This window comes from Mytilus trossulus, chromosome 9 (genome assembly GCF_036588685.1).
Source record: "Mytilus trossulus isolate FHL-02 chromosome 9, PNRI_Mtr1.1.1.hap1, whole genome shotgun sequence".
Taxonomy (NCBI): Eukaryota; Metazoa; Mollusca; class Bivalvia; order Mytilida; family Mytilidae; genus Mytilus; species Mytilus trossulus.
The window spans coordinates 62,305,758-62,333,331 of NC_086381.1; the positions used below are offsets into that span (position 1 = coordinate 62,305,758).

At 30.7% G+C, this 27,574-nt stretch overlaps 3 long non-coding RNA genes across 3 annotated transcripts in view; all 3 read right to left on the reverse strand.

Moving 5' to 3' along the window:
* Positions 1-3,228: 3,228 nt before the first annotated feature.
* Positions 3,229-27,574, reverse strand: part of LOC134684103 (uncharacterized) — a 49,428-nt gene continuing 25,082 nt past the window's right edge. Inside the window, exons 2-4 of the long non-coding RNA XR_010101172.1 lie at positions 6,609-6,644; positions 5,563-5,720; positions 3,229-3,342 (exon numbers count right to left, since the gene is read on the reverse strand). This is a non-coding gene — a long non-coding RNA (uncharacterized LOC134684103). The remainder of the gene's footprint in view (positions 3,343-5,562; positions 5,721-6,608; positions 6,645-27,574) is intronic.
* LOC134684101 (uncharacterized) lies at positions 7,509-9,291 on the reverse strand. The gene is made up of 3 exons (XR_010101170.1): positions 9,278-9,291; positions 8,239-8,343; positions 7,509-7,541 (listed from the first exon to the last, which is right to left on the reverse strand). It is a non-coding gene; the product is annotated as an uncharacterized LOC134684101 (long non-coding RNA).
* Positions 23,805-27,129, reverse strand: LOC134684102 (uncharacterized). Its single transcript, XR_010101171.1, has 3 exons — positions 27,094-27,129; positions 25,319-25,417; positions 23,805-23,903 (listed from the first exon to the last, which is right to left on the reverse strand). It is a non-coding gene; the product is annotated as an uncharacterized LOC134684102 (long non-coding RNA).

Below are 27,574 nucleotides of genomic sequence, written 5' to 3' on the forward strand. Positions count from 1 at the left end.
GTATTTTTCCAACACTGTTATCGGCTTAACTACTCATTTGTGGGGTTTTTTTTCTTGAAGTTACAGCAATAGTTTATTGTGTCTGAATTTTGATTTCTAACATTTATATCTAATTGTTCTTTGAGTCTTATTTCTCAACCTGAATGAGTCATAGGGCATATTAAAATCTGAACGCATATATTACAATTCAGTGTGGTCGGTAAAATATGATGCTCATTCTTCACATTTATTTATCGTACATAAGTCAGATAGTGCATATATATCTGTTTTCCTGCCATAATCACCATGGATATTAGGTGTGCCCACAGAAAAACCTCCCCCATTCAATCAATCCTGAAACCATCGGTAAAACAACTTAAGCTATGGATGATCTTTAACATAACATTATTCATATGTATTGTAAGGTTAAAATAAGAGTCCATGGAATTTAAACACTTAATTCTCGGGATGTTTTTTTAATTAATTTTAGTCTCAGTTGTTTGCAATTTTGTTATTTTTTTAAGCTTTTAACCAGTATCATTGCAGTTAAATTTTGTGTTGATTAGACCTGTTGACATCATTTAAAGTGTGTTTTTCTATGTTGTTGGGTTATATAAATATATCAATCTTTTTTTTTTACTTTTAAGGTGTTTCTTTGTGATTCTCCTTGTATATCCATTGCCATTTAAATGTTAAGTTTTTGCAATTAAATTCGATGATTCTCATTATCCTCATACTTTATATTGGCACTATTATCTTTTTTACTGCTCTTAACCACTTAGTTTCCCAACAGCACTTTATATCTAAAATGCTGCCACACCTTGTTCTCATTTTAAGGATGTTTTCTAATGTATTTTTTGAATTTTTGCCCGATTTTCGGAATCCTCTGTAATGCAATTAAAACGTTTTGCCCACTAACCCCTACTTTTCGTTTCATAATTTTATGACATAGAGTTCAAAAAGCCATATTTCAAAATCTTATAAATCCTTGTTATTTTCTCATAGTTATTTAAACAAAAAAGGTGAAAATATTAGATATATGAAAAATTCAAAGAGAATTATTTCCTTCTAAATGTTCTACGGCTTGTATCTCGGAAACAAGCACACGGACCTCCCTGTTTGTCTGCTTTTATTGTTTCTTTATTCATGTTATTTATATATTATAAATTCATAACAGATTTTTAAAAAGCTTGTTAATTTTGGAGTACATCCATATGTAAAATAATTTCTAACAATTTTCGATTTAATAAGATGATGAAGTTATGGTTGCAATATTTTCTGCATCACATTAATATGATAAAAAAAAGATGAAATATTGACAGTTCAGTTAGTTCTTTTAATAAGGGGACCAAAGTTATGACTTACTGAATTAATAAAATAAATAAAAATAATATTTATCTCATATCGGTTGAGAATAAGATTCTCTCATTGGATTAAAAGGGGTAACATGAAATCCATTATTCATCAGTTATAAATTCCATCGGTCATTAACAGAAAATATGGACCAGAAAACCGGTCGTTAACGAACATTTACATGATAATGACCGGTGGGGCGTGGTTTTCGTCTACAATTGACCGTTGGGGCGTGGTTTATGTCCGATCATGACAGTTGGGGCATGATCTCTCTGTAAATGACCGATGGGGCGTGGTTTATCTGTTTAGAGATATGAACCTTTTATAAAACATATTCCTGTTTTTAATATTATATTTCAAGTTGTTGAATTGATTATTATATGTTTTCGTTAATTATAAAATTAAAGATAACTTAATGAATTATTTATATACTGAAAAATTGCACTAAAATGAATGGCAGTATTACTACGACTGGTCTTCAATCTTTGCCATAGCAAACGTACAACTTCTCGAGTTCGCTGTAGGCATTTTGAATTTATGAGAATTTTCTAAAACATGGTTTCTCAATGAAATAAACATAATAGTTCTTGAAAAACTGGTCATTATCGTGATACATGAACTGCCCGTAGGACAGTGGTATAAACTGCGACAGCGATTATGAACTCGCCTTCGGCTCAGTCGTTATCACTATCTTAGTCAATACCACTGTCCCGTGGGCAGTCCATATATCACGATAACGACCAGTTTTTCAAGAACTATTATATAAGTAGTGCAAAGTTGATTCAAAATGTTCATTCGATTCAAGGAAAACATTTTGACTGATTATCTACTGGTTTAAAAAAATACTTCTTTTTAATTTATGCAGCTTAAATTTGACACATTGAAACTACATATTTGCAATTAAGTTCTTTTCAGAGCCAACACATGTACATATAAGAAATCCAAATATCATTAAACAGTCAATTGGTAATAATGACAATTTCACTAATAACTCATGTCAATAGAATTGCTGACTTTTATGCAGCTCATGCCATTGATGACATACTTCCAACAGAAGATGCATAGTTTTATTACAATATATTTTTTATCTTATATTAAACAACAAAGTGAATGTTAATTTAATTTTTTTTTCTTTGAAGCCTTTAATCATTACATTTATTCACATCCAATCAACCGTGTACATAAGATCAGAAGCTGGTGCTGTTACATTGTGAACCATCAAGTTACGAGAACAGGACTGAGACATCATCTACAGTAGCCAAAATAAATGTGTATGTCAAAACAAACATCAAATATAGAAAATGTATTATAACAACGAAATCAAATATAGTAAATGCATATGTAACAAAAAAAATCAGTTATAGAAAAATGCATTTGTAACAAAAAAAGATATTAGTAAATACACATATACATGTATTTTCGAAATTTTAATGGAATTGAATTTAAAAAGTAAGAATAAAGTATGCATTCTCAGTGAACAAGACGACATGATACTAAGAATCTGCTATGCTGCATCTGGTTTCCGAGACCAAAAGCGTGTAAAATCAAGCAAAGTATCATGTGTTGGAGTAAAATAGAATTGAGAAAGTTCTACGGTTTATGAAGGTCTTGCAATCACTTTTGTTTTTTGCTTTTGAACAGGAACGAAAAAATCAAACACATTTGACACTGAAAATATTCATGACAAAAGGGAAAAGCGCAAACACACACAAATGTTCTTAACATTCCCAGTGTAGTACTGTCTCACCCGCAATCAATTTGCGTCCCCTTATTCAAACATTTTCATCATATTTGAATGATAAATGAAATTGTATAAAAAAAAGTTTAATTGTTACAATATTCGAATATGTAAAATGAAGTTAAAAATATTAAAGTAGTAGGTAGAAAAACACGTACCTCAATTACACCATTTTGGCAGGATACTAAAATACCAATTGTATCACTGAATCCATGACCTGTCCATTTAGCTATAGGTATATAATGTTTCAATTGACTGCAATGACTGTTCACCTTTAGTTGAAATACAAATTTAAGATGAAAACAATTAAAAATATTAAAAAATCATACAAAGTATACATCGCTTGCATTTGATAATGATATCAACAAACCAATATCTTACGACGTCATCATTACTTGAAAAAACTATTAAAGGTATTTTAATTGATCAATTGAAAAAAATCAAAGATTACATTGTACATATATAACGATAACATTTAAAAGAAAATCATTAAGTTTGAAATGGTGGTTAAAATATTTCGTTTCGAACATTATGAACATGTATATGTTTTATGGAAATATTCTTTATAAAGCACAACAATGTCAGTATTCACCTAAGAAACTAAAAAAACCTTTAAATGGACTTATCAAGAAGGGATATAGTTACAATACTGTTGTCAGGTCATTAAAGATTGCATATTTTGGCGTTAATATTGATTCACTTATAGGGTCTTTGCATTGGAACTAAACACATGTATTCAAAAAAACAGTTGTTGGCATGACACGGGTTATGTTCTTCTCATATATGTTATGATGGTATGATACTAAACCCCTAACGGGAAGGATTGTGCCTGATATTCATATGATGAAATCATAATCTTTCAATCAGTTTAACTGAAGTCTGGAGCTAGCATGTCAGTTAACTGCTAGTAGTCTGTTGTTATTTATGTATTATTGTCATTTTGTTGTTATGTTCTTTGGTTACATCTTTTGACATCAGACTCGGACTTCTCTTGAATTGAATTTTAAATGTGCGTATTGTTATACATTTACTTTTCTACATTTGCTAGAGGTATAGGGGGGGGTTGAGATCTCATAAACATGTTTAAACCCGCCGCATTTTTGCGCCTGTGCCAAGCCAGGAGCCTCTTGCCTTTGTTAGTCTTGTATTTTTTTTAAATTTTAGTATCTTGTGTACAATTTGGAAATAAGTATGGCGTTCATTATCACTGAACTAGTATATATTAGTTATGGGGCCAGCTGAAGGACGCCTCCGGGTGCGGGAATTTCTCGCTACATTGAAGACCTGTTTGTGACCTTCTGCTGTTGTTTTTTATATGGTCAGGTTGTTGTCTCTTTGACACATTTCCCATTCTCATTTTCAATTTTTTAATAGCTGTGACCACAATTCAACTGATGGGTATGTCATAAACACTTGAAACATTAATACGAATAACTGAGGTTATAAATAAAGGTGGGACGAAAGATACCAGAGGAACTATTGCAAATAGTTGCAAATAATGTAAGTTGTGTAAACTTTCATTTCACTTAACATATATTTATTCTCATTTAAGATCATTGACAGAATGTGAAAACTACAATATGTAGTCATTTACAATGCGTGAACAAGTATTCATAAGAGAGAAACAATTTCGATAATCTTCTTGACATGTCTATAACTTAGCAGTGTTGGTATAAAAATGAGGAGCAATATTTTATACCTTTTTTTCAAATTTAAATCAAGATGATAGCATATTCCTAGTTTTCCTTACGTAGATATCTAGATGTTATTTATAGCTTTTCAAAAAAAAAAATTAAGATCTTTTTTCAGTTGAAATACGAGACGATATTAGAGTTGCCTCTCCACTATAAATTGTTCCTCAAAAGATTTCCATAGAGACAGAAATTCATTTAACCCCTTTAAGTTTCAACACATGGAGAATGTGTTTCTGTTTGTTTCGCAATACTGCATTGCGCTCGTTGATGTTCACAATTAAACTCATCATAGATACCAGGATTTAGATTTTATATATACGCCAGACGCGCGTTTCGTCTACAAAAGACTCATCAGTGACGCTAGAATCACAAACATGTTTAAAGGCCAAATTTTAAAATTTTATTTATTATTTTAAGGAAGTGTTGATATTTCTATTCAACATGTTAAAAGAGTTTTACAATACTTTTTTTTATTTGAAAAGACTATTACAATTAACTGTTTTATTTGTTTGTAACATCGCAATGATGTTGTCAGTTCATAAAGTAGCATTGATAAATCAAGACAACAATACTTATAACATGTTTGCTGGTTGTTTAAGTATGTAGAAAAATGCTTATAATCAAAAACATAATGTTCCTCCAGTTACAAATTACAAAACGAAAATGTGTTTTATTTAAAAGATTTCATTTATGTTTTCGGTCGGTGACATTTTCTAAGGAAAGAGTTACAAAACTATTATTAACTTTATATCACGAAATGACCAGCTACGTGTACAAAAAAGAGTTAAAAATAAAAACCTGTATTCCTTTCTTCCATTTTGAAAATATTGGAGAATGGCAGTGTTTGAGGATTACTGCGTCAGACGATTTACCACCACAGGTTTTAGCGTTTTGCATGGTTACACTTTTGCCTGAAGCTAGATCCATAAGAAGTCCCATCTTATCACAGACATGATCTAAAATATGTATTTATTCTTAACAATTTTCAGTAATGTTTTCATATGTTTATCAATTTGTAAATGTACAGGTCAATTAGTAATTGACACTTTACAGTTCTGTTTTAGTTTATCTATGTTTTAACAAACACAGGGCACTTATCTGTGCCAAGTTATGAGTTTGCATGCCACAAAATTGTTCATTAGTTCTCAAAGTTCCGCTATACACGAATCATTTAATCAATCAATCAATACATTAAAAGGTGTTTATCTGTCCTAAAGTTTATAGGTTGAAATGAATATAAAAAACGACATAAAAACTAATGATAGAGGATATATGTACATGATTTACGAGATAACGCGATTTAAAATTAACAAGAAACAGAGAAGATTCGAAAAATATAGAATTAAAATGGAGATCTGGTGAGAGATTTAAAGAAAATAATAAAAGTTTATGTAATTGAAAATGGCAATGGAAATTATGTCAAGGAGACAACAACCCGATCGAAGAACAGATAACGTAACGGTCGAGTCCCACCAGTAGGTCTTCAACACAGCGAGAAAACGCAACACCTGGAAACGACGAGATACTATACCGCGTAATAGTACAAAATAATGTCATTGAACACTGAAAAGTGAACATACTCGTGGGATATCTTTAAATTATGCAATTCGAATAATAAATAGATTAATTTACGGTTTACTCATGTGTTTTGCCTAATAAGCAGTATACGCCAATGCTCGCTTTTCACAATTTTGCATTCCAATTTCTCATGTTGTTAAAACAACATAGCCTTGTTATCGCTAGAAATTCATATAACATACAAGCCTCCAATTAAGCATTAAGAGTTTAACCATGAAGGATACAGTATAAAATACATTTAATAAATATTAAAAGATATATTTTACCTTTGGTTGTTGCTCGAGGTCCAAAAGGTAAAATTGCTGAAATTACAAACACTACTTTGTAATCATTTCGTTCCAAGTTTAGACACCAATATACAGTTAAGACAAATACATGAATTGCAGTGCATAAGAACAAATCGACAAAAAAATAGTATGTATTGTTAGGGGAAACACAATTATAGATATGTGAAAAATTTTAAAGAAAAAAAATCGTATTTAAGTTTTATGTCGTTTACCATTCAATGTGTTATATTTCAACTTACCATCTATTAGTATATCTTAACATATTTTCGATACGCCCCTTCTCAAAACTAAAATGTATACAAAACTATTTTTGGGACGATTTACAGCTTTTAAGTCAATATTTGCCTCGGTGTACGTGCGTTTTTGTGTTTGAGGGACTATTTGTAGTACCAAGTCTTAAATTTTATTTAAGTAACACCAAAAAATTTTTATCGTATATTGTCCAGTATATTTCAGATTTTAGCATAAGCGAATCGTTTATTTGTACATGTACCTTATAAGTATTAAAATAAACAAACTATAAGTATAGCATACATAGAGCGGTATATCCTTCTATTATAGAAACAAGACAACACCTGCTGATAATATGAACAAAGTTCACATATTATAATGTGATTAACATGGAGTATTGTATTGCAGATTATAACTTCGTATGAAATAAAGTGCTATTTCCAACTGTAGGCTTGTCATTCATGGTATTGTCTATGCAGAGTATTTTCAAAAAATGGTTTTGCCTGCAAATGAATAGATGGGAAATTATATATATGTGATTAACCATGTTGATTAAAGTTATTGAAACATATCATTTAGTCAATATGTGGAATTATCAATCGTTAAAAAACGCTTCATCATTCCAGGAATAACTTTCCGCATACTTACGACCTGATCCTACGATAGGCTGTTTTGTTGCTGCTGTTAAATAGAAAACCAGAATATAAAAATAAAGATTATAATTAAAATTTGTCAACAGGCAGAGCTTGTTCAAAATGTCTGAAAGGGTATTTTCAAAAATTAAAAAGTACCATATTGTTTATGAGGATTTAAACACCCCCTTTAACATGTTAAAAGAATCGTGTTTCACTTTGCTGTGATAAATAAAATGTCATCTTCATTTCTTTGTTTCTATTCCTTAGTCATTGTTATGGAAAAATCAAACAGTCATATATTTTCATAAACAATGAAGACATTATTAATTCTCATATCAAATTCTAACAATTTTTTTTAAAAATACCACGATTTGACAAGATACAGTGAAATATTCATTTTGACTTATATGTTTTTTTCCCTCCTCACAATATATTTCAAGTTGTATGCACTATGGTTATTTCCATGATTTAAACGATATCAGACAATTATAGCTATTGTTTGCTTTTTTCTTTGACATTTGTTGTGATAAATCTTCCTATCCTGCTACTCGCTAGTGATATAAAAGTGTTATTATAAACTAGGGATATACATGCCATTGCATAAGTACATATCAGCGACGTCATGGGCGGCATACTAACGATAAATAACTTACCAGTGGCAGCTCATGGTTTACCTATTGAATTGAAAATCCACTGTCGAATGCAAAATTTAATTATAAAAATAACTGATTATTTCGTGATACCTGTTTGGCAATTAATTCCAGAATATCCTGAATGACACTGACAAAGGTGTCCTCCTGCTCCATTATAACAGTCACCATGTCCGTGACAAGGATTAGAACTACAATCTAAAACAAATTTATTCATTAAAATAGTATTTTTCGCTAAATTCAATAGGAATAAACAGATGTTTTATTCTATCTAGCTGTTTTTATAATGATTAGTTTACTGTCTACATTTGGTCTTTGTGAATTTATATATCATAGTACTCAATTTGTTTTACTTTGATGCCTAGGTAAATTAGGAGATAACTGTATTGTATTTTAAGCTTGGACTTCGTAAAACGTAGATTTTACTGTCGCAAATTGAGTTTACCTAGCGACGCGGAGCGGAGATAGGTAAACGGATATTTGCGACAGTAAAATCAAGTTTTACGAAGGCCAAGCTTAAAATACAATACAGTTATCTCCATTCTAATGCCACATATGAAAATAAATGTCATTTGATAAATACTTTGGCTTAAAAATGGCATAAATGAAAAAGTCCGCGAAACTGTTGCATTGTCTTTAGCATCTAAACAATGTGACGTCATGTGCTAACTCTGGATGTTAAACATCAATACTAAACATATTTTTACTTTTCGTACGCTTCAGAATGGTTTCAATATAGACTAAAAGAAGATTTTGAGGCTCAAAATGCGAATATCTTGTTTATTTTTTGAGAAATTACATATCCCAGAATTCAAAATGGTGGCTTTCTTAGTTACGGACTGGTAGAACGTGGAATCTAACCCCTCAAAATATTTATCAACGTCCAATGGAAATAATCGTTACAAACTAATTGCATTAGAATGATCTTTTTAAATAATGCAATGTAAAAATTTGAGATAGCAACTACATCGAGATAGAAACTTTTCAAGTTATGAATGTACAGTTGATATCATCAGGCATACAAAAGGACAATTGGAGTTAATTGTTGTACCATAATATAATATTTCAACTCGTTGTCTCATAAGGAATTATACTGCATTGTATTATTGTCATAGATAATGTCCATACTTACAATCAATAACTGAAATGAAAAATGAATTACTTATATGAGAAGTCTAAAAAAAAGATGTAAAATTATAAAATAAAATTATCGCCTACTTAAATTATCGTAATCACATTTAATGTATCTTATCCCAGGCATAGATTACCTTAGCCGTATTTGGCATAATGTTTTTGGATTTTTGGGTCATCAGTGCTCTTCAACTTTTTATTTGTTTGGCGTTATTACTAGTTTTGATCTAAGTGTCACTGATAAATGTTATTTAAACGAAACCCGCGTTTTTTGGCGTATTAAATTACAAGCCTGGTACCTTTGATAACAAGTTTGTTGATATTCCGTAATATAAATAGTGTACTACATGCATAGCATAAACGTAACATGACCAATGGCCGATTGAAATATGGTCAAGGTCAAGTCAGGTCAATGGACAAAAGCATGTCGTCGCTGGGCTTCTAAAATGTTGTACATGACTTTTTTTGGCTTAAAATACTTTTTGACACCAATAGTCTGGGCGGGTGGAAATCTTTGGTATTACAAAATAGCATACAGTTGAACCAATAAAAATGTGTGAAATAAGACATATTACAAAATTGCCAATGTCAGTTGTTTGTAAAGTTTGCTTCCAAAATGTTGTCTGAAAACTTGAAAATCGTTGTAGAATAGCTTTGGGAAAAATAATTGTACATTTCTTTATGTCTGTGAAAATAATTTAAGTTGTTGGATGATCCAGAAATGTCAACGTTTTTACTTCACTGCTATTAACAAAAATGTTCAAGTTCATTCACCACATTTTGGAAGCATGCTTTTTGCCAAAATTTTCAAAGACCGTTTGTGAGATATTTTTTTCTTGAACAATTTGTAATGTACAACATTTTAGAAGCCCAGCGACGATATATAATCTGCAATCATATCGTACAAACAAAATAATTATGATTGCTCATGTTAAATATCACTATTGAAAAACATACCAGATCTTAAAAACAAGCATAACCATGAAAATAATTTGACCATGAAAATGAGGACAAGGTCAGATTAACCCTGTCAGACAACATGTTTACATTGTAAGTATTTTATATACCAAATACAGTTGATTTTTGTTATAAAATATGTAATTTACAACACAACGAACACTATATAAATAATACAAAGTTATGTAATAACAAAACAAACAAAAAATTATTTCGAAGAAGGTTTATTAGTTTGTTTGTATGCTTACCTGAAGCACATGTTTGACCTGTGTATCCTTTACTGCATGAACAGGTAAATCCTATCTGTGTATAGTGACAAGTTCCATGACCATTGCATGGATCAGGTGAACAATCTGAAATAAATATTGTGAGGTACGTAGTTTAATGAACATTGCACTAAAAATTATAATTTTGGCGTTTGGGAGTTTTATACATTTTATTGAAGGACTGAAGGTTAAATAAACTGGTAAGTCATGTAAAATGTTAAAATGTTAGAACTTATTTTCAGTGCCAAGTTTAACTTTTGCAGATATGAAGACTTTAAATTATAAATGTATCCAACCCAAAAGAGAAGCAGGGACCAATAGAATTAAAAATTGACAAATCCGTTTTTTTGTTTTTCTCTGCGGTTGAAATACATCGCTTTCATTATTCGCTGTGATTTCTGCTGTACAGAATAAAATCCTCATTGCATTAAATTGTTATCTAAAATATATGTTTCTTTTATTGATATTCAATCAGTATTGAAAGTGTATTATCCTGTTCCAGTTAGTAAGGCATAGACAAATACCGTATAGCGGGTTTTTTTCGCGGGTAGTAAATTTTCGATTATTTTCGCAGATAGAACATGGCCAAAGAATATACGCCAATTTAAAAGACTACATGTAAAGGTATCTTTTAAAAATTTAAATCCGCCAAAATATTTCCTAATAAAAAATGTCGTATACTTTATTCAATGAAAATGGCGAAATTTTACAACCACGAAAAAAACCGCTTCACGGCAACTCTCAGCAAAAAAATAGTTGTTCGGAAAAATGTGTTTGAATTATGATGTATATATCGGTATTTATACCATAAAGACTCTTAAAAAATGTAATTATACATCTAATAATCAAATCATGCGTTACTTATCGTACTACCATATTAGAAATCTTCCTTAATCGAACTTACGATGTGCACCTGAAAGAGAATAATATGTGTGTATCTTTTTTTTGATAAATGAACTTTGATCATTTGAGTCGTCATTGATCGAAATACCATTGCGACAATGCTGATAGAAATATTAAAACTTTATATGCATATAGTAATTGCATTATTTTTTAAGGTACCAGTAGTTAAAATATGTATTAAAAGAATTTTGATGTATGATCAATAGAAATTTACATTTTGATAATTATTTTTTATACGACACATTTAACAAAACTTTATATATTGTTCTATCTTTTTCTATATATTTAACTATAACTAAATCCATGAAAAATACTTTTCTTACGATTATTGCAACTCGTTCCTGTATAACCAGCATGGCAACTACATAGGTAACCAGTTATACTGTTAAAACAACTCCCATGTCCGTGACAAGGGTCTGGTGAGCAATCTACACAAATATAAGAGGTACGCGCATACGAATGAAAATACAACTTTTTATAATTTTGTGCATTCGAAGTGATGAAGTTATACATTACACTACAGGGAGATATCTCAGTAAAAATCAGCTGAACGTTTTAAATACGTTCTATTTATTCTATAGTTAATGATAAATTGGGCTTCCCAATTATCAAAATTAGTGTTTGTAAAAATGTATCCAATTAAATTTTCCGATAAAGTGAGTGGTTCAAGTTTTTTTTTATTTTAATTTTTATGTTTTTGACAAAGTGTCAAAGTAAATATTTTGTCAAAATTTAATGAAAATTATAGGAGCCTAATTAATTTTAGTCAATGTGTTAAGTAACACATTAATTGGATTTTACTTAACATGCTTTACTCCGTCGATGTTTTCTGTACCTGCCTGTAAGTCAATGTTTTTTTTTATGGTTATAAGCAAAATAACAAAAATACCGAGCTCTGAGGTAAATTCAAAACGGTAAGTTTCTCATTAAATGACAAAATCAAAAGCTCAAACACATCAAACGAATGGATTACTACTGTTATATTTGTTTTTAATTTATTGGCTTGTTTTATGATGAATATTGCTTTTATCATTTGAAGTTTCCTTTAAACATGTTAAAGTTTTCTCAAATTTCTAGGTAAATTAACTGTTGAAGGCCCTGCAGTGTCTTATAGTGCTGACATAATCGTCACTTAACCTCTGGTATCTTGCAATCATGCAACATCTCCTTAATGTATCATCACTTGTATCGTGTTAAATGTTAAATTAATTTTCAAAACCACATCGAATTTCTCAAGTATGATAATCATGCATTTGACAAATGTTTGACCAGATGTATGTGCTTATTCATATATCAATACGTTCAAATATACTCCTTTCTTCTTTTTTTTGTGTCATATGATTAGTGATTACAATATACTCGAAGATAGTATAAATTAATTACACATTGAATAAGTATATATAATTTGGAAGCATTTAATGTGACAATAGTGTTCTTCAGTGGGTAGAACTTGGTCCAGGGAGATTACTCATTAATTAAGTTATGCGTTTGTAAAAGTCTAGTTTGGGCAATGTATTTTAAGTCTTTACCTGAAACAGATTGGAAATTATATATGTACCATAGAAGCTTAGGACATATTTATGAAAATGCGGAAATAAACGTACTGATGAATTTCCCTTAAACCTAGGTCTACCCCCTTAATATACCTATCATACTGGAAATAGCACAAAAAACACTGATTTGAAAAATACATTTACAAACAAAAATATTTAAGTACAGTTCCGATCTGATTTTTCAAGCACGAGAGCAATACCGCTGTAAATTGACAGCTAGTCATTGATAGTATCATCTTCTTTGAATTTGTTGTTAATGCGTCGGTACTGAAATGTTTCATAACATTTCGTCACTAAATCTTGTGTTGGGACATCAATAACGTATTTCAAAAAAGTTCCAACTCCCTCAACTATTTTAAGTTTTCAATGCTGTTGTTTGTCCATTGCTCGTTTTTCGTTTTTTGCCATTGTAATCTCAGTTTTCATTGACTCATGAGTTTCAGTATCACTTTGGTATTATTTTTCTCTCTTCGGTAATAATTCTTACTTGATTAGTATTTTAGGAAATACGATTATATGATTGGGCAAGAGGACTTCCGGTAGTGGACCTTGACGGTTTTTTTAATAGAAAACGTTGACCGAACTTTTTTTCCGAACCAATGTAACAATAATAACTACATCCGGTTTGACGTGGAAATTATTCATTTTCACTTTGTTTTCAGCGTTAAATTTATTGATAAACACCAAGCATTCCGTTGAATGATAAAACATATTTTATTAGTTTACTTTTTTATCATAAAGCAAATGTCTTTGACTACATATTTTTGCGTTAACAAACAAATATATGTATGCGCCAGACCAATTTTATAACACATATTTACGATTTCCTTGCGATAAAAAAATCATTATCACAAAGTTTAAAGAATTAAAAGGATTAAACGTCATTTGAAAGTGTATGAACCAAGTCACTTACAAACATATCATAAAAGTCTTTAGCACTGTTATTTGTTTGTGAGTGAATCAGTCGAGTTTATATACAAATAAAGTTCTTTGAAAAGGCGTTTATTTTTTATGATTATGTCTTTGAAAGAAAAATAGAGTAAGATTAAAAACAAATTCAATAAAAATAGAAGAAAAACTTGTGAAACAAGTTCCAAAAAATAAGACTATTAATAGACCATGATGTTCCAAAAAGCTGCTACTAACATTTATAATACTTACGATCAGTTACTGAAGAAGAATTAAACATGTTCAAAATACAATTTTTTTAAAAATTTTCCAATGAACAATGATGAATTCATAAAATAAACAATAAACAATATCAAAGGTTAATAGTAGATTTCAAAATCAACGGAAACAATTGACGGTAAAAACAACTTTTTGTCTATTATATATTGTTGTGGAAATCATCATTATATACGTTTTTCTTTTAAATTTACGAAGAAAAAGATAGGATTGAGGTTTCTTATGACTTGAACAATGTTATATGAGACTTTTGTCATCCAGGAAAATACATGTTCTTTCTCTTTTCTCTTCGTTTGATAAAAGGACAGACTATCATTTTCAATAATACCATTTATATATCCGTTATGTTTTCAAAGATAACAATAATTTGCATACCACGTTCGCAGTGAGTTCCTTCATAACCAGTATAACAACTGCAGCTATATCCGTTTATTCTATTATGACACCACCCGTGTCCACTGCACGAATTTGATAGACAATCTGAAAATTGTAATGTTGCATTTCAGTTTCGTACATTTATCAACATTGCCTTGTATGTCATATCATAGAACAATAAAGCAATTCCTTTTAATTAAAAATGCTTCGAATCACTTCAAATAAAGGTAGCATGTTTGCATTTTCATTGCTGACATCAATTTGAAAATATTAAAAATCTTGGGAAAAGGCATATATCTTAAAAAGTTTTGTCTTTTGTCTTTTTGTTTATGATGTATATTTAAACCCAGTATTACGTTGCTTCAACGCGCATATACTCTGTGACACATCGTATGATATGCAAATGAGAACAGTAAATAGCATTGGCTGCTTGGTTTCAATTAGTTATCAATGTACATCCAATGTTTTGTTATTGCATCTGTTTCAAATTTAAAGTAAATGACACCACAGACAGCCTAAACTACTTCACATTGTGACCTTCAGTTACATAAAGCGCCAGTTAAAAGATATCTTTACATCAAACGACATCCTTTTAACTTTTCATTGGGTTTTTTATTCATGCAGTCAGCTGGGTTTGCAAATGTTATATGTATCTCTAATTTGATATCATTATCAAGAATTAGTTTGTTGGCAGAAGGTGGCTGATTTTAACAAAGGCATTATTGAACCAGGGATTCCAAGTATTGAACTTGAAGTTACCACTAAAAAAAGTTTACGGACGTCATCATTAGTTGGAAATCAATACAGAAAAGAGTGTGAAATGTCACAGTAAAATTTAGGTGACCTCAAAGATTTGAATAATATAGAAGATTTGAAACGTGTTTTTTTCTTCTTTAGATAGAGCTCAAATGACCGGATAAGTATGAATACAATGATAAAACAAGACCAAACTCAAAGTACCATATATCTAAACCATAACAATTGCGACCATGCATAGGATCTATCTAATTCAAGGCAAAATATCAGTATACTAGTATATTATATATTTTAGTCTATATGTTATATGTTAAAAAACAACATTTACAAAGAACAAACCTGATTCTCTGTAAATGTGAAATGTTTCAGTTGAAACGAAAACGAAAATATATGCAATACCGTATTTATACTTACGATTTATGACTGAAAAGTAAAAAGGAATACAATATAAATAGGAATAACAATGTTCGTTTCAAGAGACAAAATATTTATTAATGGAATGACTGTAATATTTTTTTTCTGTCTATGAGGAAATAACATAAAATAATGTGGTGCACACTGAATAACTGCGTAGAGGGTTATTTTTAAGTACCACCTTTTTATGTTATTTGGAATAGACAGATACAATATTAAATTATTTCAAATAACTTAATTCTAAATTACATTTTAAACCGGAGTAAACCATGCAAAAACGTTGATGACGTCACGATCACATGACTAAATATGTCTTTGAGCTAATAAACTAAACAACGTCAGCCAAACAGAAGACGTGTCACATCCAAAATGTATTTTTTAATTATCAAAAAATATTGATGATACATTAAAAAAAATGAGGATCAGTTTAAAATAATAACGGTAATTTAGCAATACACTTCCGTTTATGACCGTAGTGGTCGTAATCAAACTAGCAGAAAAAAAATTGAATTATACCTTTATATTCTTCAAATAAAGGCAGTGCACATATGTTATAAATAAAATAAGTTATAAACAATGTTTTTCGAACTAAAAGATTTCGAAAATTGGATAAAAGAAACCATTCTCATTGTATTATCAACAAATACACATATTTTTATCGTATGTCCTATAGATTTATAGAGATTTAATTGGTTACAGGACTACACGTGGTGACTGCATATTTGATAAATGGTGTCCTAAATATAGAGTTAGTTACCATACATGGTTAGTATCCATATGGTGTTAGTAAGGAATTGCTTTCCTTTCAAAATTAAAGATTCCACAACCCTTTATTAAAACAGAACGGCGTTGGGAAAAATTCTCTAAGGACTCAGCGAAGAAGAAATTGATGATTAACGGTTGAAATCAGTTCATAAAACATAATTAAAGCTAACAAGTTACAAGTTCCAATTTATTGTTGGCATAAAGGGTTAATTCCCTTTCTAATAGTTGTTTCATATGCACTCATATCACATCTTCTTATTTATATAAGTATTTCTTTCATTCCTTTTCTTGATTGTATTTACCTTTGTCACACTTTGTTCCACTGTATCCAACTTTACATGTACATGTATAGCCTGAAGCACTATTACGGCATGTCCCATGGCCGCTGCAGGGATCAGGACTACAGTCTTGACAAAAATGGAAAAAAAGGAAGAAAATAAGTCTTTTTTTCCGTTGACATCTACTTTATGATTCATTAATATTTAAATGTCTGTTTTTGTCAGTACCTTTTAATGTTTATGGATATTATGTAAAATATTTCTACAACCAAAAGTTAACATGCCGCGAATTAAAAATCTGTCATGAGCATGCTTAAGATATAATTGCTTACACTCGTAGTTGAAGGAAACTGGAAACTCATAAATTATACAAATAGATCCTATTTCACCTTTATTTGAAAACATTTGTCTTTCTTCATAAATCACAGGTTTTTTATAGCCTTTCTGCGTCTTGTTCGGTAGCTGAATGGTTAATTCGGGTGAGTGCTGTTTAACATTTAAATCAATCGATTATCGAAATAAATATACATGTTTTGCATTAAAATACTTTTAATTCTTATACTATTTAGATAGCAGATATATACAATACAAAAGACTGAATAGTCTCTCGCTGTAGCATCACCATTTTGTGTATATTGATGAAGTCTAAGGTGTTACCACTCAATCATTTAATTACTTTATATAATCTATATGTTCTTTGTTTATATTGGATATATAATGTTACGTAACCGAAAGATATTCATTAAAAATTGTGTTATGACGACTTTCGCAAAAATGTTAAGTAATATACAAGCCTTTCTACCCAACACAAATGAGGCAGGCGAATATAATGGGAAATATTGAGTTAAACATGTGTCAATAGATACAAAATAGGCAATCTTAGCTTAATACTTTTCAAATATGATTTTAGTAACAAATGACACCAGTATACGTTATATCAATGAAATACATGTAGTTTTGGAAAAAAATACTCACGATCAACCACTGCAATAAATATTGAGAAGACTATTAGTTTTATAAAATATATATTTTTGTTTGTAAACATCCTTTTTAGTATTTGATTAAAAAAACGAAGGGCTTATCAATAAGGGACAGTCTATCACCATTTACGTTTCATTTTTTGTACGTGGAAAATGATACAGTACAAAACCACATTACCGATGCTCAAAATCTTACTACTTCAATTTTAATCTGTGCTCTAATACATTTTGGTAAACTTTGTTTATTTGGTAAGACTTATAGATTTAACCTTTTCAGCGACAGATTTTGGTTATTTTTCCTTCATCATCCGGTGTTGAGTGTTCGCCTGGTCTTCCCTGTTTCTGTTTTCTTGTTGTTGGGACTTACTTATGAATTGTGTTAAAATTGACAGAGATAAAACATTAATATCTGTAGTGATATTTACCTCGACCACATGTACTTCCACTGTATCCAACATTACATGCACATGTAAACCCTGCGGCACTATTACTGCATCTCCCATGTCCGTTACAAGGATCAGGTCTACAGTCTTAACAGAACACAAATATTTATTCAAAACATTTTTTTTAACTTTATTTTCTATTTTGTGTTACTCTTTTTAATTGACATTTTTTCTTACTAACATACACTACAACTTTGGGGTACTGTACACAAATAATACTTTAATTGAAAAGCTATATTTTATGAGACATATATTTGTTATGTTCTTTGTGCGTGTCTACAATGGTGCTGTTTAAACATTGATAAAAAAATATATTTTATAACCAAAAAAAAAATGTAAAACTGAATATTGTGAAAGAAAAAAGTTCTTAGTTATCTGTTGTTTTGTTTTTTAGAAAGAATCAATTTGAGAAGTGTTTAAAATATTTAAAAATACTTCCGTATCATAATCATAAAACTTTTTGAAAATTTAGGAATGTGTACATATATGTACATCCTTTCTTTAAAGAGATGCGCAAAATACAAAATTTAAACTTCGGGGTCTTAAACAAACTGACAACACCATGGCAACAACATAACAACAAACAAAAGACAAACAACAGTTTATAATATAGGAAACTAAAGTATGAGCAACACAAAAGCCACTTAAAACCGTTGATGATTTCAGGTGTTAAGGAAGGGTAACGTCCTTTTCTTCAAACATCTATATGCTTGACGTTCATGGCAAAGACAGTTACTCGCCAAATCACTGCTTTTTATGCCAAAAAATATTGTAAGTCCCAAAATAAAATCTATGCCTACTCTTCAAACCACCCAAAGATGGATTATCTTTAAAACTCAATGTTATTCGTTTGTGAAACTTATTACATTGCTTAAGACATATATTAAGTATTAAGAATCTGATTAGACAAATTCAGAATATCAAGAATTTGGTAATAAAAATTAAGAATATTAAAAGTATTTTAAGACAAGTTCAAAATAATAAGAATATGTTATAAAAAATGAAGTGTTAAGCATTTTTTTTTAAATGTAGAATGTTAAAAATATGTAGAATGTAGAATGTTAAAAATATGTTTTGAAAATTTAAATTGTTAAGAATTTGTTTTAAAAGTTTAGAATGAGAAAAGACTAGAGGCTTTAAAGAGCCTGTGTCGCTCACCTTGGTATATGTGAATTAAACAAAGGAAGCAAACTGTTCATGACAAAATTGTGTTTAGGTGATTGTGATGTGTTTGTACATCTTACTTTACTGAACATTCTTGCTGCTTACAATTATCTCTATCTATAATCAACTTGTCCGTGTAGTTTCAGTGGAAAATGTTAGTAAAAATTTACAAATTTTATGAAAATTGTTAAAAATTCATTATAAAGGACAAAAACTTCTAGGGGGTCAATTGACCATTTTGGTCATTTTGACTTATTTTTTAGTCTTAAATTGCTGTACATTATTGCTGTTTACAGTTTATCTCTATCTATAATAATATTCAAGATAATAACCCAACACAGCAAAATTTCCTTAAAATTACCAATTAAAGGGCAGCAATCTAACAACAAGTTGTCAGATTCATCTAATAAAATTCATCTCAGAGCAGATAGATCTTGACCAGATAAACAATTTTACCCCTTGTCAGATTTGCTCTAAATGCTTTGGTTTTTGAGTTATAAGCCAAAAACTGCATTTTACCCCTATGTTCTATTTTTAGCCCTTGTGGCCATCTTGGTTGGTTTGCCCGGTCACAATTTTTAAACTAGATAGGCTTATAATGATTCTGGCTATGTTTGGTAAAATTATGCCCAGTAGTTTCAGAGAAGATTTTTGTAAAAGTTAACTAAGATTTACGAAAAATGGTTAAAATTGACTATAAAGGGCAATACCTCCTAAAGGGGTCAACTGACCATTTTGGTCTTGTTGATTTAATTGTAAATCTTACTTTGCTGAACATTATTGCTGTTTATAGTTTATCTCCATCTATAATAATATTCAAGATCATTACCAAAAACAGTAAAATTTCCTTAAAATTACCAATTTAGGGGCAGCAACCCAACAATGGGTTGTCTGATTCAACTGAAAATTTCAGGGCAGATAGAGCTTCACCTGATAAACAATTTTACATCATGTCAGATTTGCTCTAAATGCTTTGGTTTTTGAGTTATAAGCCAAAAACTGCATTTTACCCCTATGTTCTATTTTTAGCCATGGAGGCCATGTTTTTTTTATGAAATGGGAATTAAAACACAATTATTCTAGATACCCTAGGAATCAATCAGATGAAGTTTGGTTGGAATTGGTTCAGTAGTTTCAGAGGAGAAGATTTTTGTAAAAGTTAACGATGACGGACGCAGGAGGACGACGACGGACGACGGACGACGGACGACAGACGCCGGACGCCGGACGCCAAGTGATGGGAAAAGCTCACTTGGACCTTCGGGCCCGGTGAGCTAAAAATGAGAAAAAATTGAGACCTTGATTAGACTTTTCAGAATGTCGAGACAAAATCTGTCAAATTCAGAATAAAAAGGTTATTTCAGATCAATCCCATACTCAATACAAAATTCATATATATATTATATAATTTATCATTATATACATATATTGTTTTGCATAAATGTGATTTGAAAAATACTTCAATTGATATAATTGACTGGCTCCTGATCAACAGACTGTAAAATCAACTAGTTTACTTTAAGGTGATTGCCTTTCTTTATAAGGCACAGGTTCCACATTACCTTTTCGTGTTCTATGGTATTAGTTTGCAATTTGATGAGCGCTGTGCATAGTTTATTATTTTCAAAAATAAAATATTCGATCTGTGAAATCATATTGCATATAATTTTGTATTTGATTGCGACGGTCTAATAAATTAATAGTAACACTTTGTAGTTTGAATGCGTGCTGGATTTACCTTCAACTGCAGCGATCAAATCCAAACATTTGAAAGGAAAATATGCATAATTAACCAAAACACTGAACATTTCTTGCAAAATAATCACCAATATGGTAAAATGCGGCATAAAAACGTTATAAATAAATCATTTTGAAATGACAAATTTGTTTTATTGATATATATATAATTTGAAATGTTACTTTGTAGAAAGATATGATATTAACTGTAATGGCGACTTTCTGGCTGGTGTTTCTATATTGCAAAAGAAAGTTTGTATGTTTTACCTTCGTTCGACCGACGTTTGAATTATACAAAGTTAAACATATTGTTTACAAACAATCAACTAGTTACATGTGTTCTAATCTCATTGTGAGTTGGCATAATTATAGATACCATTGCTTAATACATTCAATTATATCATTTCAGTTTGATATGGTTTCCTTTTTTAGCTAATTATCTTTGGATTTACATTTATTTGATGAAAACATACTTACGATCAACCACTGTAATATATATAAAAAAAAACGTTTTCAATTTCATTATCATAATTATTGATGAGATATTTTCATACATTTTCCTTTTGTCTAGAATTTTCATGAATGCATATGGCTTGAAAACTTAATGCATGTAAATTACACAGGAAAACTTCACTCACGTTAATTTCACGTGAATTTAAATTCATATGCAATTCGATCGATAGAGAAAAAACAAATCCGGGTATTATATAATATATATAACAATGACCATTTCTCTGACCTGGTACAGGGCATTAAAAAATTGGCGGGTTGAACCTGGTTTCGTGGCATGCCAAACCTTCCATTTTAATGGCAATGTTGATTATAACATTAAAATGACAATATTACATAACAGGACTACAATACAAATAAATTAGAGAAACTATAGGTCAGAAACAAATTATGTTAACCAATAAGCCTGGGACAAGATCATTATTATTATTTAGAATTTTAAAAAAGATCATACTTTTGTGAACAGTAAATTTAATAAAGGACTATATAATAGATCTACATGATTTTACTGAAGTGGTGACTAGCTATGGAAAACGGACACATTACAAAAATCCACAACCGTGTTAGCCGATTCACATGGTAACGCTCAAAATTAATTTGTCAAGCAAGTTCCCAAGAATATGTATGGAATTCGAGATTAGATTTGTATGACTATCGAACATGTTATATTAACAGTGAAAATTACAATACTAATTAATATCAAATTGTAGTTACAACCGTGTTAGCCGATTCCTATGGTAACGCTCTAAATTAATTTGTCAAACAAGTTCCCAAGAATATGTATGGAATTCGAGATTAGATTTGTATGACTATCGAACATGTTATATTAACAGTGAAAATTACAATACTAATTAATATCAAATTGTAGTTGTAATTAGATAATTAATAGTATTATCTAGCTATATCGGTATTTCTTCTGAAATAATTCTAAACTAAATATATCGTGTAAATTTCGAAGACCAAAACTAAAATTTAATAAATGAGCTGGGTGATCAATTATCTTTACCATATCACACGAATACAACAGAAAAATAAGATTAACAACTACAAACGTTAAGACATTTGATAAAATCCGATGACCATTACAAATATAACTTTAAAACTAAATAAATGAATTTGGGATGGAAAAGTACCGTGACACGTCTTATAGCAATGCGAATTTACACTCAACAAAAGTCACGTTCGGTAATGAAAAAATCAGACGAAGTAATGACAAACCGAAATCTAACACGTTGTGAAAATGTCTATATCAAGTTTGGACAAAGATACATTGTACGGATCAACCAATTCGGGTTGGTGTCAACGATAAATGAAAAAAAATCGACATTTCTTAAATCATTATACAAAGCACCGCACGTAAAATTACCTTCAAATTTCCTCACATGAAAATAAAAAATGACCTACGGTAAGAATTAAATTCGTGATTTTCTTCTCAAAACCACAACTATGATCTTGAAAGAAAATATTATAAAAGGATATGCTTAGATAGATGAATTCGGTAATCAAAACTAATCATGAACATGCACGTGTTTCTTTTATTCACAACACACTAGCATATTAAATGTCAGCAATTTTATTTTTGAAATGTGTAATATATATTTACTGTATGGCTTATTTATTTTTTGAAAAATTGAAAGACATATCAAAATAGGTCGTTGGAATATATGTCATCATTCAAAAATTACTGTGTGTCCCTCCTGCAATTCCGATCAATATTTATCTATACTATGACTCGAATAACCGTCGCTTTTTGTGTGTATATGAAGTAACATATTTCGTCAGCATATACATATTTTAATATGTCATAGAAAAATTAAGGATATGAGGTACATGCATTCATCCATGACAAATTTTAATGCAACAACGTTTGTAAGGTTCATTTCGATTGGATAACGTCACTTGATTACATGCAATCAACTGTCAATTGATGCTATGGGACGTACGCGCAAAGCGCAGACGGCATATACAGATTTTAATTACATGTTTTAACGTGGTTTTCCGTCAGTTTCATTAGAAAGGAGATAAAAATATTGTATAGTTTATGCTATGTCGCCATCAATTGCAGATTTAATGCGTCGCCAGTAAACTTAATTTGCTACCATCATATTGCCGTCAGAGCTTAGACTACAATACAGTTATCTCGTAAATATTAGTACAGTATACCATGTAGGTTTACCTTATAAAAATATTAAAATCTGATAAGTTTCCAAAACATTTTGAATGACTGTTATAAATAGCTTACGTCTCTCGCAATGCTGACCAGTATAACCAGATACACAAGTACAGCTACCGGAAGTGCAGTGTCCACCATGCTGACAGGTTACGCCATGACAAGGATCATCTATGTATTTTTTTTATATAATTTTTAAAATGTGATAAACATGATATAGGCACTACATACTTTTGTCTGCATCAATTGATTATGCCAATAAACTCATCATATATACCAGGATTTAATTTTGCATTTACGCCAGACGGGCGTTTTATAGTAATAAGAAATTTGTCGTTACGCACATCAGCGTAAATGTAGTTTATTGACTTGTACATCTTTAGTGTGTCAAAACTACCCCAGATTTTTTACCCATTATGTCTGTTTGTTTTGTTCATACATCGTTGCTAATTTTATGGAATTTGATGTGACCGTCGAACAAGTGAGAGGTTTTACGTTATAAAACAAGGTTCAGTCTAACGATTTCTACATATGAAAATGTATGTTCTACGTCAGATATATGACAGTTGTTGTCAATTTGTCTAATGTGTTTGCTTTTGATTTTGCCATTTAATGAGGGACTTTCCGTTTTGAATTATCCTCGGAGTTCAGTATTTTTTTTATGTTTTACTCATATCAAAATGTTCTTACCGCCCTATCCTTTAATCAAAGATTGATTGATTTATTGCTGCTTGTAGAATGTCCATACATATTCAAGTTGAGAACAAATTAGCAATCAACAAAATATATGTTATACTTAGTAGGTGAAACATAATGTATTCCGGTGAATTTAGAGATCCATTAAAAAACTTGAAAAATATTTGTATGATGGGACATAAATTGTATATGGCACCTGGCCATATCTGGGTCTCCTGTGGGTCCAAATGACTTTTTTTAAGTGCAGTGATACTGGATATCATCCTACACCAGGTATCAAATATAATATTCCATTTGCTACTGGACGTGATTGCTACTGGACGTGATTGCTACTGGACGTGATTGCTACTGGACGTGATTGCTACTGGACGTGATTGTTATGTATCTACATTGTCAATCGTCGAGGGTAATGGACGAAAGATATGAAAAAAGTAAAATCACAAAAATACTGAACTCAGAGGAAAATCAATTTGGAAAGTCCATAATCACATGGCAAAATCAAAAAACAAAACGCATCAAAAATGAATGGACAAGAACTGTCATATTCCTGACTTGGTACAGGCATTTTCAAATTTAGAAAATGGTGGATTAAACCTGGTTCTATAGCGCTAACCCTCACACTTTAATAACAGTCTCATCAAATTCCGCTATATTTACATGATGCGTTAAATAAACAGTCACAATTAATAAAATAGTCAAAATATGGGTACATCAGTCATCATCGTATAACAATTTTAAAAGGAACAATTTAACAGGACACAAAAACATGTACTATCTACGAACACATGGATTGATTTTTGAAACGATAGTATGTTCAAACAATTGTGCATTCACAGTAACGTGTATTTCGGATTTGTTAAATTGATATAAAAGTCTCAATTTTAACATACTTTTTCCACAGTAATCTCCATAAAAACCCTGTGCGCAACTGCAATGATGATTAACACACTGTCCATCATTTAGACAAAACCAATCTCCAGGGCATCGAGCTACAAAGAAAAGTCAAGAATTGTATATTGTGTATTTGGTAGTGGTACTGACACATTTTTTTAGAAATGGTAAGAAGGAAACGCACTGTTGAAACATGAACTCATATAGTTATCATAATCCTTGGACTTGCTTTTTACTATACAAATTAACTAAACACAAATAAACTAATGCATATTATGAAAGTGTCCATATAAATGAGGTAACCGCACTGTACATACACTTTTATAGAAAAGCACATTATATTGTGAAAAAAGTCATTTAGATCAATACAGAATCAAAGTTACTTTCTATTGTTAAACATAGGTGACATAATTGCCGGTAAGTCTTAGATATAGGAAGATGTGGTGTGAGTGCCAATGAGACAACTCTCCATCCAAATTACAATTTAAAAATTAAACCATTATAGGTTAAAGTACGGCCTTCAACACGGAGCCTTGGCTCACACCGAACAACAAGCTATAAAGGGCCCCAAAATTACTAGTGTAAAACCATTCAAACGGGACTTAGCATGTGAAGGAAACCTTTTCTCTATTCAAGTTTAGTATTTCTAAAATCTATTGTATATCTTGATAACCCATTTCAAAATTGAATCCAGTTAACGTGTACACGTGATTTTTAATTTCATCATTGTCATTCTGTTTAAATTCCGCACACGAGAAAAAAAACCCTTCATGCATGAAGGTAATTTAAACCCCACAAAGTCAAAAGGTGGTACGCACACTATTGATTGATTGATTGTTGGTTGCTTAACGTCCAGTGGCAAATATTTCATGCATATTCAGGACGAGAACAAGTTCACAATAAATACAATAGGTAGGTTGATACAATAGAGGCCATCTGGGATGATGGTCGGAGAAATTTGGACTGCCACCGGAAAAGGAGGGTATATTGGATAGGGACAGAAATTTTGCCTTGCAACATGCCACCTACGGACCCCTCAAAGAGTTGTTGCAAGGGTTCTTAACGTGCAAAGAGCGTGGCACTTTCTTTACACGAGGCATCGGATTTAACTTCCCCCTTCTGACCGGACGTGACTGCGAACTGAATACATCCCGCACAGCCAAACGGACGCCCCACTTCGGCAAGCGTTTTACTGCCGGTCGGAAAAGACCAAGTGACCATATTTCTATACCCCAGTCACCCTTGGGGATCGGTACGCACACTAAGGTTTGCATCATACTACTAGTAATTATCATTCTAGACACAAATCCAATGTTATTTGAACTATCTACTTTACATGGTTTTTGCAACCATATCAGATTTCAAATATGATTGTGATGTGTCATTTGGACATGGTATAAAAAAAAACAAAAAAAAACTGTTGTTTCTTCACAAAACCCCAAGGTGTTTAACATGTATCACATGTTTGCCATTATAATAAACAAAGATTTCGTCCAATAAATTTACAGATACAATATGTTTTAAAAAAATCCATAATAAGGTCTTACTTTCAGAAAAATAAAAACACTTAACATCAATATCTGTCCATGTGTTTTAACAGTTTTGACATTCGGTATTAAAAACGACTGCAATTTATAAACTGATATTATTAAGTTAATTTGCTATTCAATTTCATGAAGTATATACTGGGCAGTAATTTGCCGATCATTTCATCGGTAATGCAGAGACGTTGCCGCTTTTTGCTCGGTTACATCATGTAAGGATATTTGCTTACCGTCCAAAAGAAACCTTGTAGACTTTACAGGAACATCTGTAAATAATAAGAGTTATTTAACATTCAAAATGTGGTTCAGCTAAGGTTATATATACATATAAGTTTAATCTTCCATTTCATAATCCAACGAAATATAATATCTTTTTGTTGCAGTTTACAAACATGATATGTCTGTTAAACCGGACAATGCCAACCTTATCAATGCATCTCCTTACAGAAGTGTAGATAAACAGTGGTGTGATCTTAAGTGTATTTAAAAGATAATCGGTCAGTAATAACTTGTTGGTGTTGAAATATTCATATGTAATATCAGTATATAAAATAAAGATAAAATTATTCCCAGAAAATACCACACAGAGGACGAGTATTGCTTTAACAGGTCAGGAATAATTGTTGGTGGATTATATATCAATTTAGGTACAATCCACCATTTGACATAAAAAAAAAATGTATTGTATTTTGAGTTTAGCCTTCGTAAAAC